Raw genomic sequence first — 14,619 nt, 5'->3', positions numbered from 1 at the left:
TAAGGCAGTGATTTGAATCATAGGTTTGGATAAAAAATTGAAAAGAGAAAGGAAAAGGTGAAGTACATGTTTCCAATTTGTATTTCATTCATATTTTTTTTATATCTTTTTTTGTTCTTTAAAATTTTTTACGCAAATTCATGATTCAAATATAAGCTTAAGAGAAAATGTGGGATTCAAGAGCTCTGTTTCAAAATTTATCACGGAACAAACTCAAATTGCAACAATTAATAAAAGGTTAATAATTTGTTTGATTTGCGGATGATAGGGTGGGATAATTTGATTGGGATAACAGTTTGTGGGCAAATAACTAAAATGGCCTTTACAAAATTTAACATTTTGAAAATTTCTTATTTCATCTAATTCAATTCACGAATCAAAATAGCTTTACAAGAACTAAAGGACATGGATATTTTTTTTTTGGGGTACCCTCTAATGAAATTCTTCGACGTCACCCCAAAGAAACAATATATATAGATTTTTTGAAGGGAAACTAAAGATAGGAACGCTAAAAATTAAAATACAAATCGAATCAAGATTAAGGGATACATAAGACGTGGCATTGTCTGCTAGATTGCCCTAACAAAACTTCCAACGCACTTGTTGCCAAGGGTCATAGCAGACAAAGCAGAAAACAAAAACTTTGTAATTGATCAAAATTATAATTTTAATGGGTGGTGCTGCAACTGCCCTCAGTAACATGTCCACGCTTACTTGTGATGTCAAAATGGTTGAGCTTCATCAACTACCTCCAAACACTGTCTTTCTAGCCACCTCTTTGTCCGCCATTCCTTTGACTGAATTCCATCACCATTGTATCTTTTGGTTGTGGACTTGAAAAACAAAGATCAAAGAAAGAAAAAACAAACAAGAGAAAAGAAAAAGATCAACAATAGTTTAAATACAAGATTACTAGGAAAAACCTTCTGTCTCCATGCATGAGCCGCCTAATGAGCGAAAATTATTAAATAGTACTGAAGTATCACGTGACATTACCTAACGAACAGCCTTGCTTATGAGGCATTGATGTGGGAGAAATTAACCAAAAAAAATTGAGGATTGTAGCTCTTGTTGCAAAATGGCCTCAACTTCCCAAAAGGTTAGAGAGATATTGGAAAGTACTGAAAATTAGCTTCTTCCAATCCAATTCAACAATCACATTATTGATGGAAAATCCATGACCAAAGTACAAACCCCACCGGAGATTCTCTCTCTCTGCATGGTATAGTTCATGCATTAGGGATTCTATATCCTCAAGTTCTCTACTATTATGGTGAAAATATAAAAAAACATAGAAATTTCGAAAATGATCATACGACTGAGAGTATATTGAGAATAAAAGAAGGGTTTTTGGGATAGGGTAACATCACATATACTGCAAGAGTTATCAAACACAAATTAACAATCATTGAATTATCAACAAAAAACAAAAATACAAAAGACAAAAAACTAAACGCCCAAACCAGGCCAATTTTACCTCAAGTATGCTGTATGCCTTTATTTATTGATTTTTTTTTTTTTTTATTTTTTTTATTTGGTAGAACTAGAACTTAGATAAAAGAAGCTTAGCGTACACAAGTCTGGGGTGAGTCACCCCTCTAGGCTTTAGCATCATCGTCTACTACATCTAGACCAAAAAAAATGGTTAAAAAACATATAAAAACTGAAACAAAAATGTATTTCTTGCAAAAGCTTCATTAGCTAAAGCATCCGCACATCTATGTCCTTCCCTATGAACGTGATTAAGCGTTGCTATCATCAGCCAGGCCATAAGGTACCTGCAAAAAAATTGTACTTTTAAGTTAGTTGAAATAGCAAAGCACGGAAGGAGAACAAATAAAACACCAATCTGTTAAACAAAAACTTATTCGCATTCCAAGAATGGATTTTTTTTTAGCGCACTTGCAAAGGTTTGCTACGTAGGAGCAATGATGCTAACACACCAGCCATCTCATTCTAGAAATGGCATGTATGTTGGCATCATCTCTCCTGCGTAGAGAACCTTTCAATGCAGGAAATCGTCATCGTCTTCCTCTACTTCTTCATGTTTGCAAATTGGAATGGGGAGTGGAAGTGGCTTATTTAAACCCAAAAAAAAAAAAAACAAAAACAAAACCTAACATTGTACTATGTATCATGATGACGAGGGGATTGCTTTTTCTATATATCCAGACTGGTTCCAACCAAATGGAGTCCTAATTGGTGGGCTCTAAACAGAGCCTTTAAATTGAAAAACACGAAACCTGGATTTTTTTATATTTTTTTAATTTATGCTTTATTTATATATATATATATATATATATTTTTTTTATTTGGGTTTCATTCTATGTTTGTGGTTGGAAATGAATTTCATGACCTCCTCCAGAGGACGAGGAGGTGGATGATGCTTCACTTTCATTGTTTCATCAAGCTGATGCCACTGCTTGATGTCACCTACATATATATGGACAAAAGCAATCTTATCATTGTTTTATCATTATTATTTTAATGCATTTGCTGACCAGCACAGCAGTTTCATGGAGTTTCTGTGAACTACTACTACTAATATTATTAGTGTGAAACATATATACATAATATATACATACAATGTTGGTACATGGTAAGTTGGTACTTTTAAGGGCAACTTGCAGACTTATCTTCAAAGTTCCAAACCATAGAAAAGTCTCACAACAAGAGAGTGAAAGCGAATGCTGCTGGCGGTGGTAGCTTGCCAGCTTCTCACCAGTTCTGTTTGTTGCAATTTATGGAGGTTGTTTACAACTTTTCTTTTTTTAATTATAAAGATGTTGCAAATAAATAGATTTTTTTATGTGATTTTCTTTTTATCGGACATAAGGTAATGTCTCATGTTTATTTATTAATGCAAACCAGTATCTAATAGCAAAAAAATAGAGTAAGAATTCTTTTTATTTATAATATTACTCTATTTTTTTTTGGTGAATTACGCTAATAGTCCATATATTTTGTCTTTTATATCATTTTGATCCTTACATTTCAATTTGCTCAATTTTAATTCCTAATTTTTGATTTTGTGTCAATTTGTTTCAGTTGATAACATCATTAAGGTTTTTGACAAAAAATTATCATTGAGTTGGTTGAGATTAAACCACTGAGTTGATCCAGTTTATAATTTTGTTTCTAAAAATATGACACATCCTGCTTATTTGCTCATTTTAAATAAAAAAATACTAACATTTATAATAAATTGGATCAAATTGAGACAAAATCATAAATTTAGGGTCAAAATTGAGTTAATTAAAATTACAGAGACTAAAATAATACAAGAATTGAAATATAAGAACCACTAGTGTAATTTATTTATTTGTGTGTGTAGTAATGATACAAGCATGTTATGATTTAGGGTTGGAGGCGGGGTTGGTGATGTGCCTGCGAAGCACAGCACCGTGCTGTGATGTCCGTAGGCCTTGTCCCGAGTCCATGTTTATAATTGGAATTGTTTATATTATAAAGTTTATTGAGTAGATTATTTATAAAAAAAATAAAATAAAATCAGATTAATTAGATATTTGTAGTCCCAATAATGAGATTATATTTGTTTTTTTAAAAAACAAATGGTAGTATAATTTTGATAATTTATTTTAAAACATTTAGGTTTTGATCATAAGGTTACACATTTTTTATTAACTTATTTTTTTTTATGGATGATATACTTGACAAATTCAACAATATGAATGACAACAATGATTCATCCCTCCTTTTTCCTTCACCCCTTTGACCCCCTCTCTCTCTCATTGGTTACATTTTCTTTTTCTTTTTCTTTTTTTTCCTGCTTCTCCAATCACCACCCGCCACGTGGCAAAGGGGGTGAGGGGGGTGACCCCCAAAAGGGGGTCCCAAGCATTATTCTATGAATGATTCGTGAAAATAGGTTCAAGATATATCCTTACAAGACTTCACAATAGGGCTCTTCGGGAAGTAAAATTGTAGCCTAATTTAGGTTAAAACCTATAAAAAGACAAAATAAATTAAAATAACTAATAAGATAAAATATCACATCAAATTTATAATCATTTCACTTTTTTTCTCACAAACATTACATTTAATTAAAAAAAATCCAATCATCTTCTCAAACTCAAAAAATTTAACAAATTAAAATAGTCAAAAACTAAAATAACCTACTAAAATAATAACTTTCCAAACACTCACAATATATGTGTTGTGTCATAAGACACAAATAGCTCCCCAAATCTATGATTATATCTAAGACTTGTGATTTGTCTCTTATCTTATTTTATAAAAAAAAAATTTAGGGGTTGTTTGGCGTGTCCTAAATAAGTGCACTTTTTATCTTTTTGGACTAAAAAATTGAGGGAGAAAATATGGATGTTTGGGTTAACTTTTTGACTTTTTATGAAAAAATGTGTAATAAAAAATTATAAAAATTGATTTATAAAGAAAAATTAAGATTAAAAATTATGCAGCCGTAATTATTGACTTTTGATGAATAATATTAACATTTTAATTTTTTAAATAACTTTTTAACTTTTTAATTTTTTTATAATATGTCAAACTTGACTTCAGTACACTAAAATTACACCTCAAAGAAAAGTGTGTGCATTCCCTAAGCATTGGTTTAAATTTGGATAGTTTTGCAAGTGACCATAGTATATGTTCTTAACATGTTTTTTTTTGGGGCACGTGCCAATCTGGGTATGTGGTTCTGGAAGCAATACGGTACTTTTATTTTTGAAAAAAATTTTGTAGACCGAATTCCTTTATGCCCCTATTAGCCCATATGCTAGGTGGAATGCACACTTCACTCCACCTCACCTCATCAACTCAATCATCATCAAGTTTCACTAATTATAACTTGACCTCAAAAACTTGAAAAAATTACAAAAAACATAAAAAGTTATTAAAACACTTAGAGCTGAAATAAAAAATAATTTAAATTATATTTCTAAATTAGAAAGTGAGTTAAATAGATTAAACTCTTTTCTGACTATTACTTCTGGATAATCTATAATAAATTATATCCAAAAAATTGCTAGTATTAAAGATAAAATATCATTGGAAAAAGGCAAGTGTAGATTATCAACAAAAGTTTTCACAAGAATTAATATTGAATTAGATCGGTAGACCCAGAATTGAAATTGGTATCTGTGTTCGATTTCTCGGCCTTGCCAATAACATTTACATGAGTATTAAATATAGTGAAGAAGTAGAATATAATAATTTAAATAATAATACTTATCTACAAATAATAATAGAACAAAATAATACATTAATTAGGCTATTAAAAAAATTAACAAAAAACTTAAGACTAATCAGTTAGAAATAATAAATGAAATTAGACATTTTATACCAAATTCAGAAAAATAAGTAGTTATTTTTGAAGGAAAACAAAAAGAATTAGATCTATATCCATACTCATATAAATGAAATAATTCAGGAGATCTATTTGAATTAGTTTCACCTTAAAACCAAAAAGATAATGGAGTTAAGTAGTTATAATCTAAAATAGTTAGAAGAAATGACTAAAAAGGAAAATAATAATGAAATAAAATACAAAATAATATTAGAAATAGCTGAACAATTAGATATGGTAGATGAAGAAATAATAGAAGAAATAAATAATGATATAATAGAATTAGAAGAAGCTATATATAAACAATTAGGATTAATTAGTTTGGGAGAAATAGAACACATTTCCCTTAAAAATTTAGAACAAATAATGAGAAATAGCGACACAGATAAAGAAGAGAAAATAATTTATTAGAAGATTTCGAAGAAACAAATAACACTAATGATACTAAAATGGCAATGGTGAACAAGAAAGGGAGTAGTTCATCCACCCCAGCTAATCCAAATCACCTTGATTTTAGAAATTTTATCAGACAACAATTGAAAAATGATACTAGAGATTATAATTATAGAAGAAGAACGAGACACTATAGTTATGTAAATAGAGAATCTTTTGTTAGGAGAACATCCAATTATGTAGATTTTATCCTTAGAAATGAAATCTTTTTAAGGGAGATACCACTAAAACCAATAAGTAATACAATGTATTTATTAGACATTGATCGTGTTACAAATACAAATGAGACAATAAAACAACGGAAGAGAAGCATGCACCATGTCTTAAATATTCATAGTAGCAGTTGGAGCACGCAAAGTTTTTTAAATTATATTGAACATAACTTTACAAGTGTAGTAGCAAGTTGGTATGACAACCTCAGAGAAAGTAACAAAGAAAAATTAACAACAAAAACTACCCCAGAAGGTATGTTAAACCTATTTGTAAAATATATTAAAGATAAATTTGTAGAAAAAGAGTGGGATGAGAATAAAAGAAAAGGAGAATGATTTAAAAAATTAAGTAATATAGAAATATGTAATATGTAATATATAAAAAATTATATATGCGAATACTCCTATTACTACTATCAAATCGGAAGAAATAAAATTTATTTAATTACTGTTTTTTTCATAAATTACTGTATCCTATAAATGTTAATATAGAAGAAAAATATGAAAAATTAATGGTTAAAAGAATTAGGAGATGCCACAAGTGACAACTATTGGAGATGCTCTTAGGTCATAGAATTAGATATCTAAGAGAATGTGTAGAGTATAGATGCATGAAAATGAAATAAAGAAGAAAAATGAAAAAACAATATTCACATTGTTGGCAAACCTTCAATTCATGAAGATGTGAGCCTTTAAAAAAAATAATAATAATAAGAAAAAGAAAATATTTTAATAAACAAAGAGTCTAAAATATAAAAGAAAACACTGTTAAGAACCTTATAATACAAAAGAAGAAGATTTTTTAGAAAAAATAATTATTATCTAGATGGAAAAAAGACTTGTAAATGTTGGGCATGTAGAGAAATATGTCATTTTGCTGATCAATGTAGAAATAAAAAAATAAAATAATAAAAATCTTAGAAAACTTGGATTACGTGAAATTAGAAGAAGAAGCATTAGAATTGGTTCTAAAAAATAATGAAGGAATAACATAATTACTTGAAGAAGAAATAGAAATAGAAGACAAAAATGATAGCAATACCAATGAAAAACTAATTTTTATGATAACAGAAAAAATAAATATAAAGAACTTAAGAGGAGAACAATTTGTTATAAAAAAAAATTCAAGAAAAAGAAATAGAAAAAGATTGGATATTACCAATAATACAAAAAGATGAAATATATCAAAAATCAATATTCAAATTAAAAAGTAAATATATATGTGAAAGAATGGAAGAAGATATTGAAATTAAAGATTTTGAATATGATGTAGGAGAAATAAATTTAATAAATTATGAAAATATATTTAAAAGAAATAAAGATAATAAGTAAATATATGCATATATAGGAAGTGTACAAATACAAATTATACCATTGTTTGATGAAGGATAGGATATGTGTATATATATATATATATATATATATATATATATATATGCGTTTTTATGTGATATTACACAACGAAATTTTGGAAGGTCCATAATCAATGAAATAAAAAGTAATCTATGCAAGGGACCATTAGGTTTTAATTGTAGACCAGTATATTATATTAGCTTAAGATGATGGATTCATAAATAGATTTTTGACATTAAAAATAAAAACTATAGGAATCGATATGCATGAGATCACCTATCCATAATATTTTAAAAAATAATATATAAGTTAAATAATGCTATAGATCCTAAGATGCAATATAAAATTATAGAAACAGGTAAATTTGAACCTACTAATGGAATACTAATAAATAGAAACTTTCAATAACCCGGAAAATATTATAAAAAGAAAAAATATAATTAAAATTGATAATATTGAAAATATTAAAATAGAAACTCCTAGCACGATAAAGAATAATGATGAAATAGATAATGTAAATATATCATCAAGAAAACAGGCTGAGCTGACTTATCAAAATTCATATTGTTCATATCTTCTCTCATCTAGTGTTCATGAACACCAAGAGGTTTAAATCATGCCACGAATAAGAGTTATCCCAAAATATCAATGTAAAATAATACTAATAACATATCTATGAACTCTCTCATTTGTGCTGTATGTAAAAAACACAACCTGCGTCATTCTTCTCATACAAGTATTTATAGATGCAGGAAACTTATGAACATTCAAACACTATTAATCTATAATAGTTACAAATATTAAACTCTGCATAATTATAATAGAATCTCATCATAATATTGTAACTGAATAATTTAAGGTTGAATTAATATTGTAACTGTGGGGATGTATTTTCTAAATACCAACACGTGGCAATGTGACGCCGACGTGTCAGCCGAAGTGCCACGTGTCCGGGTTATGATGCCGAGGTTATCTCGGCAAGGCCGATGTTCTCTCTGAGGATATCAGAATCCGAGATAAGCGGATAAGGGATAAGGGACAAGAGTCCTAGAGTAAAGTGGAGACTTAGCCAAGATAAGGATAAAACTCTTAGGGAGTTTATCTTTATCTCTTGAGGAGTCCAAAGTGAGTACAGAACAGGAATTCATAGAAGTCAAGCTTCTAGTGGGATTAGGATTGAGTTGGCTATAAAAAAGAGGCATCCCCGTGGGGTCTAAGGTACGCAGTTTTATGCTTTTGATACTCAAGCTTGTGAGTTTAGCACTTGATTTATCTTTGAGAGATATACTGACTTGATCGTCGGAGTGCCCCCGGGTGGACGAACCACCACCGGAATCTTCTCTTTCTGTTGCAGGTCAACCAGGTGCCATCTATTCTGCCGGTGTTCTCCAGCTAGTTACTAAGCGGGCAGTGTGGTCAGAAAATCACTCACACAATTTGGCGCCGTCTGTGGGAAACTTAGAAGAATAGATAGCCAGTAACGGACAGAAGTAAAACATTGGGGGCGACACTCCCGTTGGGAGTGGCAGACCAATTGATCTTGACATTGAAGGAAACAACCATAATGCAGAAACTCATGACCAGGGCCACGGAGAGAAAGACGTCGGCCAGGAGAGCAACACTTCGAAGAGGACAGACCAAGGCAAGTACTATCACGAAGACAACCTTCAGATATGGAGGGATAGGTGCCTACGGAAGGATGAGGAAGTAAAAGAATTGGCGAACAAGTTGGCAGACCTACAGTCGGTTGTCAACTTCATGATGCAAAACAATGTCATGCAGCCACCATACCCGCTGCAGGATACGCCGATGCCAGTAACTAATACCCAGAAGAAAGGAAGAAGAACAATCCCCGAAGTCCCTCAGCACACTAGGAGCGGAAGGCACTCTCACCGATCTTCTAGGGAAGTCGGACGAGAGGAGCCAAGACAAGAGGGGTCCCGAAGGACGTATCATACGAAGGACCCAGAGCCCAAGGAACATCGGCATGTTCAAGGGCAGGCGCTCTGCTTTGACACAACACATGGAGAGAGATCAAAACGAGCCCACCACGAGGCTGAGAGTAGTGTGCCGAAAAGATTGAAGTCCAAAGATAGCCGAGCTCCAGGGAGGAGTAAAGAAGACTTGAGAGATTACCTCAAGAGGAAACAACAGAATGCTGAAGCCGAGGTAACATCCCCGGTTAAGCCGAGGACACCATTCTCGGTGGAACTGGACAAATTTGAAGCACCAAAGAGATTCAGTATGCCGAGGTTCCAAATATATGATGGTAAATCAGATCCCAACTTTCATGTTGGACTATACCTTAACTCAATGGCATTATATAGTGGGAACGAGCTGTTGCTCTGCAAAGTATTCCCCTCATCCTTCGGGGAAATTGCATCAGATTGGTTCCATAAACTATCGAAGGGAAGTGTAAAGACTTGGGAAGGCCTGGCCGAGATGTTTGTGGCCAGGTTTGTAACAAATAAACTTCAGCCCTTGAGGATCGACGCACTGATGGCTTTAAAGATCACCAAGGATGAAGGCCTTACGGCCTACGCAAAAAGGTACTACGAGGTGTTCAATCGAATACTTGATTGCAACCAAGAGGTGGCGGTCGTGTCCTTCAAGAACGGCCTGAAGGATGACTGTCCACTACGGAAATCTTTGGCAAAGACATTGCCAAAAAGTATGGAAGAACTCATGGCGAGAATAGAGAAGTACACCAGAGCTGAGGAGGATACGTCGGGAAATAAAGGAACAAAGCAGGAGAAAGGAAACGGCTCGCCAAAGCGAAGCCGAGATAACAACGGACCGACCAAACAGGAAACGGACTTGAAGGCAAAACAGGCAGTAACGACTATATTCCGAGTCTCGATCCATAAAGTCTTGGATCAAATACGAAACCAACCCTATTTTAGAGGACCGACAAGAACACCAGGGGAATTCATGGGAAGAAACGTCGGTAGGCGTTGTGCTTACCACAATGAAGAAGGGCACCCAACTCAAGGCTATAGAGCCCTAAAAGCACACTTAGAAGACTTGGTAAGGCAAGGACATCTGAGGGACCTTGTTGATGAAGCCAGGACTAGAGAAGAACAGGCAAGATTACCTCAAGCACCAGCAACTCTGCCTCCCCCAGCACAGCAACCACCCGTAGGAGGACCACGGGTGGTTAACGTAATTCACTCAAAGGTGAACGAAAACGACATACGAGGGGAGACCCAGAAGGTAAAACACCTACAGCACGTGAACCAGGTTGGACATAAACGACCTCGGCTGAAGAATGCTAGGGACCGACGATAGCGTTTACTGAAGCCGACTTAGAGATGGTCCAACATCCCCATAATGATGCCTTGGTAGTATTCCTCCAGGTTAGGGAGTGCCAAGTGAAACGCATCCTGATTGATCAAGGCAGCTCTTGCGACATCATGTACGTTAGATGTTTCAAAGAGCTGGGCCTTCATCCTGATGACTTGGAGCAATCAAATGGCCCGATGGTCGGCTTCAATGGAACGCCAATGTGGCCACTGGGCGCAACAAGCTTAGAAGTACAAGCTGGCACTAAGAAGATCAGGACAGAATTCATGGTGATTGACACACCTTCGCCATATAACATCATCTTGGGAAGACCATGGTTGCATGCAATGGGGGCAGTTCCCTCAACATTGCATCAACTACTGCGGTTCCCAATAGAGCATGGGATTGAAGAAGTCAGAGGAGATCAACTGCAGGCAAAGAATTGCTCCATGGCAGCAATGAAATCCACCTGCAACATTCGAGAACCAGAAAAGGCAGAAATTGAAGAAGAGGACGTGAAAGTCCTGGAAGACGTCGGCAAAGAACCAGCCGAGAAGAGCGAAGAAGCACTGAAGAAAATCCTCGTTCAGGATGGGGATAAAGAACGCTTCTTTCTTCTCGGCTCGGGCTTAGCCGAAGAGGAAGAAAAAGAGTTGGAGACTTTTCTAAGAGCCAACATTGAGGTGTTCGCCTGGACACCTTACGAAATGCCTGGTATTGACCCCGAGGTCACTTGCCACAGACTGAATGTCGACAGGTCGGCAAAACCTGTGACTCAACGAGCTAGAAGACCGACATTGATGCACATCGAAGCAGTAGAAGAAGAAGTGGACAGACTTCTGGAGGCCAGGGCCATCCGAGAAGTTCATTACCCGACATGACTATCCAACACAGTAGTGGTAAAGAAGAAGAACGGTAAATGGCGGGTCTACGTAGATTTTACAAGCCTGAACAAAGCTTGTCCCAAAGACTACTTTCCCCTACCCAAGGTTGACCAGTTAGTAGACGCCACATCTGGACATGGAAGGATGAGCTTCCTGGACTCTTACAGAGGATACCACCAGATAGCCATGTACCCTCCAGACGAAGAGAAGACTGCGTTTATCACCCCGAAAAGACTGTATTGTTACAAGGTAATGCCTTTTGGGTTGAAAAACGCAGGAGCAACTTACCAAAGGTTGGTAACCAAGATGTTCAAAAATCTGATTGGCCAAACAGTGGAAGTCTACATTGACGACATGGTCATAAAGACCAAGGAACCAAGGGGTTATCTTGCCGACCTAAAAGAGGTCTTTGAGATACTTAAAACATACCGGCTCCGATTCAACGCATCGAAATGCGCGCTTAGAGTTGGATCAGGTAAATTTTTAGGGTACCTGGTAACAAGAAAGGGCATTGAGGCCAGCCCAGATCAAATCAAGGCCATCCTTGAGCTAAAAAGCCCGACGTCGGCAAAACAGGTTCAGATGCTTACTGGAAGGGCCGCAACACTAAACAGGTTCATAAGCCGAAGCTCAGACAAATGTAAACCTTTCTTCAACCTGGTAAAGAAGGCCACAGACTTCCTATGGACTAAGGAATGTGAGGTGGCCTTGCCCGACCTAAAGAAATATCTGACGACGGCTCTAGTCCTCTCAACACCTGAACCTGGAGAGGAACTGTTTTTGTACTTAGCCGTTTCAGAGCATGCAATAAGTGCGGTATTAATTCGTGAAGAAAAAGGGGAGCAAAAGGTTGTTTACTATGTAAGCAAAACCTTAGCCGATGCAGAAACATGGTATCTACCCTTGGAAAAATTTGCGCTAGCTTTAGTAATGGCTTCAAAGAAGTTGAACCATTACTTTCAAGCGCACAAGATTATAGTGCTAACAGAACATCCACTGAAGTCCTTGTTACAACAAGGAGACTTAACTGGAAGAATAGCAAGATGGGCAATGGCCTTGGGCCAGTACGACCTGGAGTTTAGGCCGATAACAGCAATTAAGGGCCAAGTTTTGGCCGACTTTGTGGCCGAATTTACGCTGGAATCCATCGAACATCAGGCTCTGTTGAGCCAAGATGAACGATGTCCAAGCAAACAAGGAGAAGCTCAGCCAAAGGCAAAAGAACAAGGAAAAGAAAAACTAAGACCCTGCAGCATTTACATCGGCGACTTCTTTCGCCTGTTTGTCGATGGGAGTTCAAACCGGCAAGGAGCGGGGGCAGGAGTAGTGTTAATATCTCCTGATGGGAAAATATTGGAACAGTCTATTCGATTGGGGTTCAAGGCCTCAAACAATGAGGTAGAATACGAAACACTGATTGCAGGACTGAAGCTAGCAGTGGCAGCAGAAGCAGATGACGTAATAATTTTTTGTGATTCACAACTTATAGTAAATCAAACAACAGGAGAGTTTGCAACCCGAGATGAGAGGATGTCGGCATACGCAAAAGAGGTCATCAGACTAGCAGCCTTGTTTCACAACTGCCGACTTCTTCAAGTCAGCCGAGATGATAACAACCACGCCGACGCATTGGCCAACTTGGCAAGCTCAATGCAATCTGGAAAAATAAGAACAATAATGATTGACTATCTGTCAAGCCCGAGCATAGAACAGCCGATCACAGAGCAAGAAGCAATGTGTGTAAACTTGGGACCAAGCTGGATGGATGCAATTGTTGCATTCCTGAAAGAGGGAAAGCTGCCAGAAGACCATAAGGAGGCACACAAGATCAGATTGAAGTCAGCAAGATTCAGTCTGACAGCGGACGGACATCTCTACAGAAGGTCCTTCACAGGACCCCTTTTAAGGTGCGTACACCCTTCGCAGGTTGAAGACTTTCTGTACAAAATTCATGAAGGAATTTGTGGAAGCCACGCTGGGGGCAGATCACTAGCTCACAGGGCCATTACCCAGGGGTATTGGTGGCCCTACATGCAAAAAGATGCAGAAGCCTACGTGAAAAAGTGTGAACATTGCCAAAGGTTCGCGCCTTTGATACACCAGCTAGCTGCTGACCTAAACCCTGTATCTAGTCCATGGCCATTTGCCCAGTGGGGCATGGATCTCATTGGACTGTTGCCCCAAGTAATCGGGCAAAGGAAGTATTTGTTGGTAGCAACAGATTACTTCACGAAGTGGATAGAAGCAAAATCCCTTGCCAAAATCCGAGATGTGGACGCCAAGAATTTCATATGGAGGAGCATCATCACCAGATTTGGCATCCCAAGGGCAACAGTTGCCGACAACGGAACGCAGTTTGACAGCAAACTCATCAAGAACTTCTGTGCGAAATTCAAGATAAAAAATTACTTTTCAACACCAAGTTTTCCCCAAGCAATGGGTAAGCAGAAGCATCCAACAAAGTAATTTTGGATGGGATATAAAAGAGGCTGCAGGCAACAAAAGGAAAGTGGGTAGACGAATTGTCTAATGTACTCTGGGCATATCGGACTACGCCGAGAAGATCAATAAGGGAAATCCCCTTTGCCATGGCTTATGGCACAGAAGCAGTCATCCCACTGGAGATCGGCATCCCAGGGATCAGAACCGAAGGAGTAGAGAATGACACAAATGATATACTTCTAGCCCGAGATTTGGATCTCTTAGAAGAAAGAAGGGAGAAAGCTGCAATTCAGCTCGCAACATACCAGCAGCAACTTTCTAGAGCTTACAACAAGAAGGTTAATCCAAGGGATTTTCAGGTCGGCGACCTAGTCCTAAGAAAAGTTGTTGGCAACAAGAAGGATCCAAGAGAGGGCAAGGTTGGCCCAAACTGGGAAGGGCCCTACAGAACTACTTCGGTATCGGGCGATGGAGCATACCGGCTTGAAGATAATGACGGCAAAGCATTGCCAAGACCTTGGAACACTTGTAATTTGAAATTTTTTATCATTAGATGTTCCTTGTTTATTTTTGCCAAACATCATCAATAAAATCTTAGCAGAATTCTCCAAGACTTGTGAATTGATAAAAGATACATAATGATTGTTTCTGAATAATGAGAACC

At 36.3% G+C, this 14,619-nt stretch overlaps 1 long non-coding RNA gene across 1 annotated transcript; it reads right to left on the bottom strand.

Moving 5' to 3' along the window:
• Positions 1-337: 337 nt before the first annotated feature.
• On the bottom strand, positions 338-2,258 carry LOC114323575 (uncharacterized). The gene is made up of 2 exons (XR_003651265.2): positions 2,122-2,258; positions 338-1,778 (listed from the first exon to the last, which is right to left on the bottom strand). It is a non-coding gene; the product is annotated as an uncharacterized LOC114323575 (long non-coding RNA).
• Between the last annotated feature and the right edge of the window lie 12,361 nt (positions 2,259-14,619).

This window comes from Camellia sinensis, chromosome 14, assembly GCF_055761805.1.
Source record: "Camellia sinensis isolate YWXY chromosome 14, ASM5576180v1, whole genome shotgun sequence".
NCBI lineage: Eukaryota > Viridiplantae > Streptophyta > Magnoliopsida > Ericales > Theaceae > Camellia > Camellia sinensis.
Note: the sequence above shows the minus strand (reverse complement) of the source record. Positions and strands in the feature narration are given on the sequence as shown.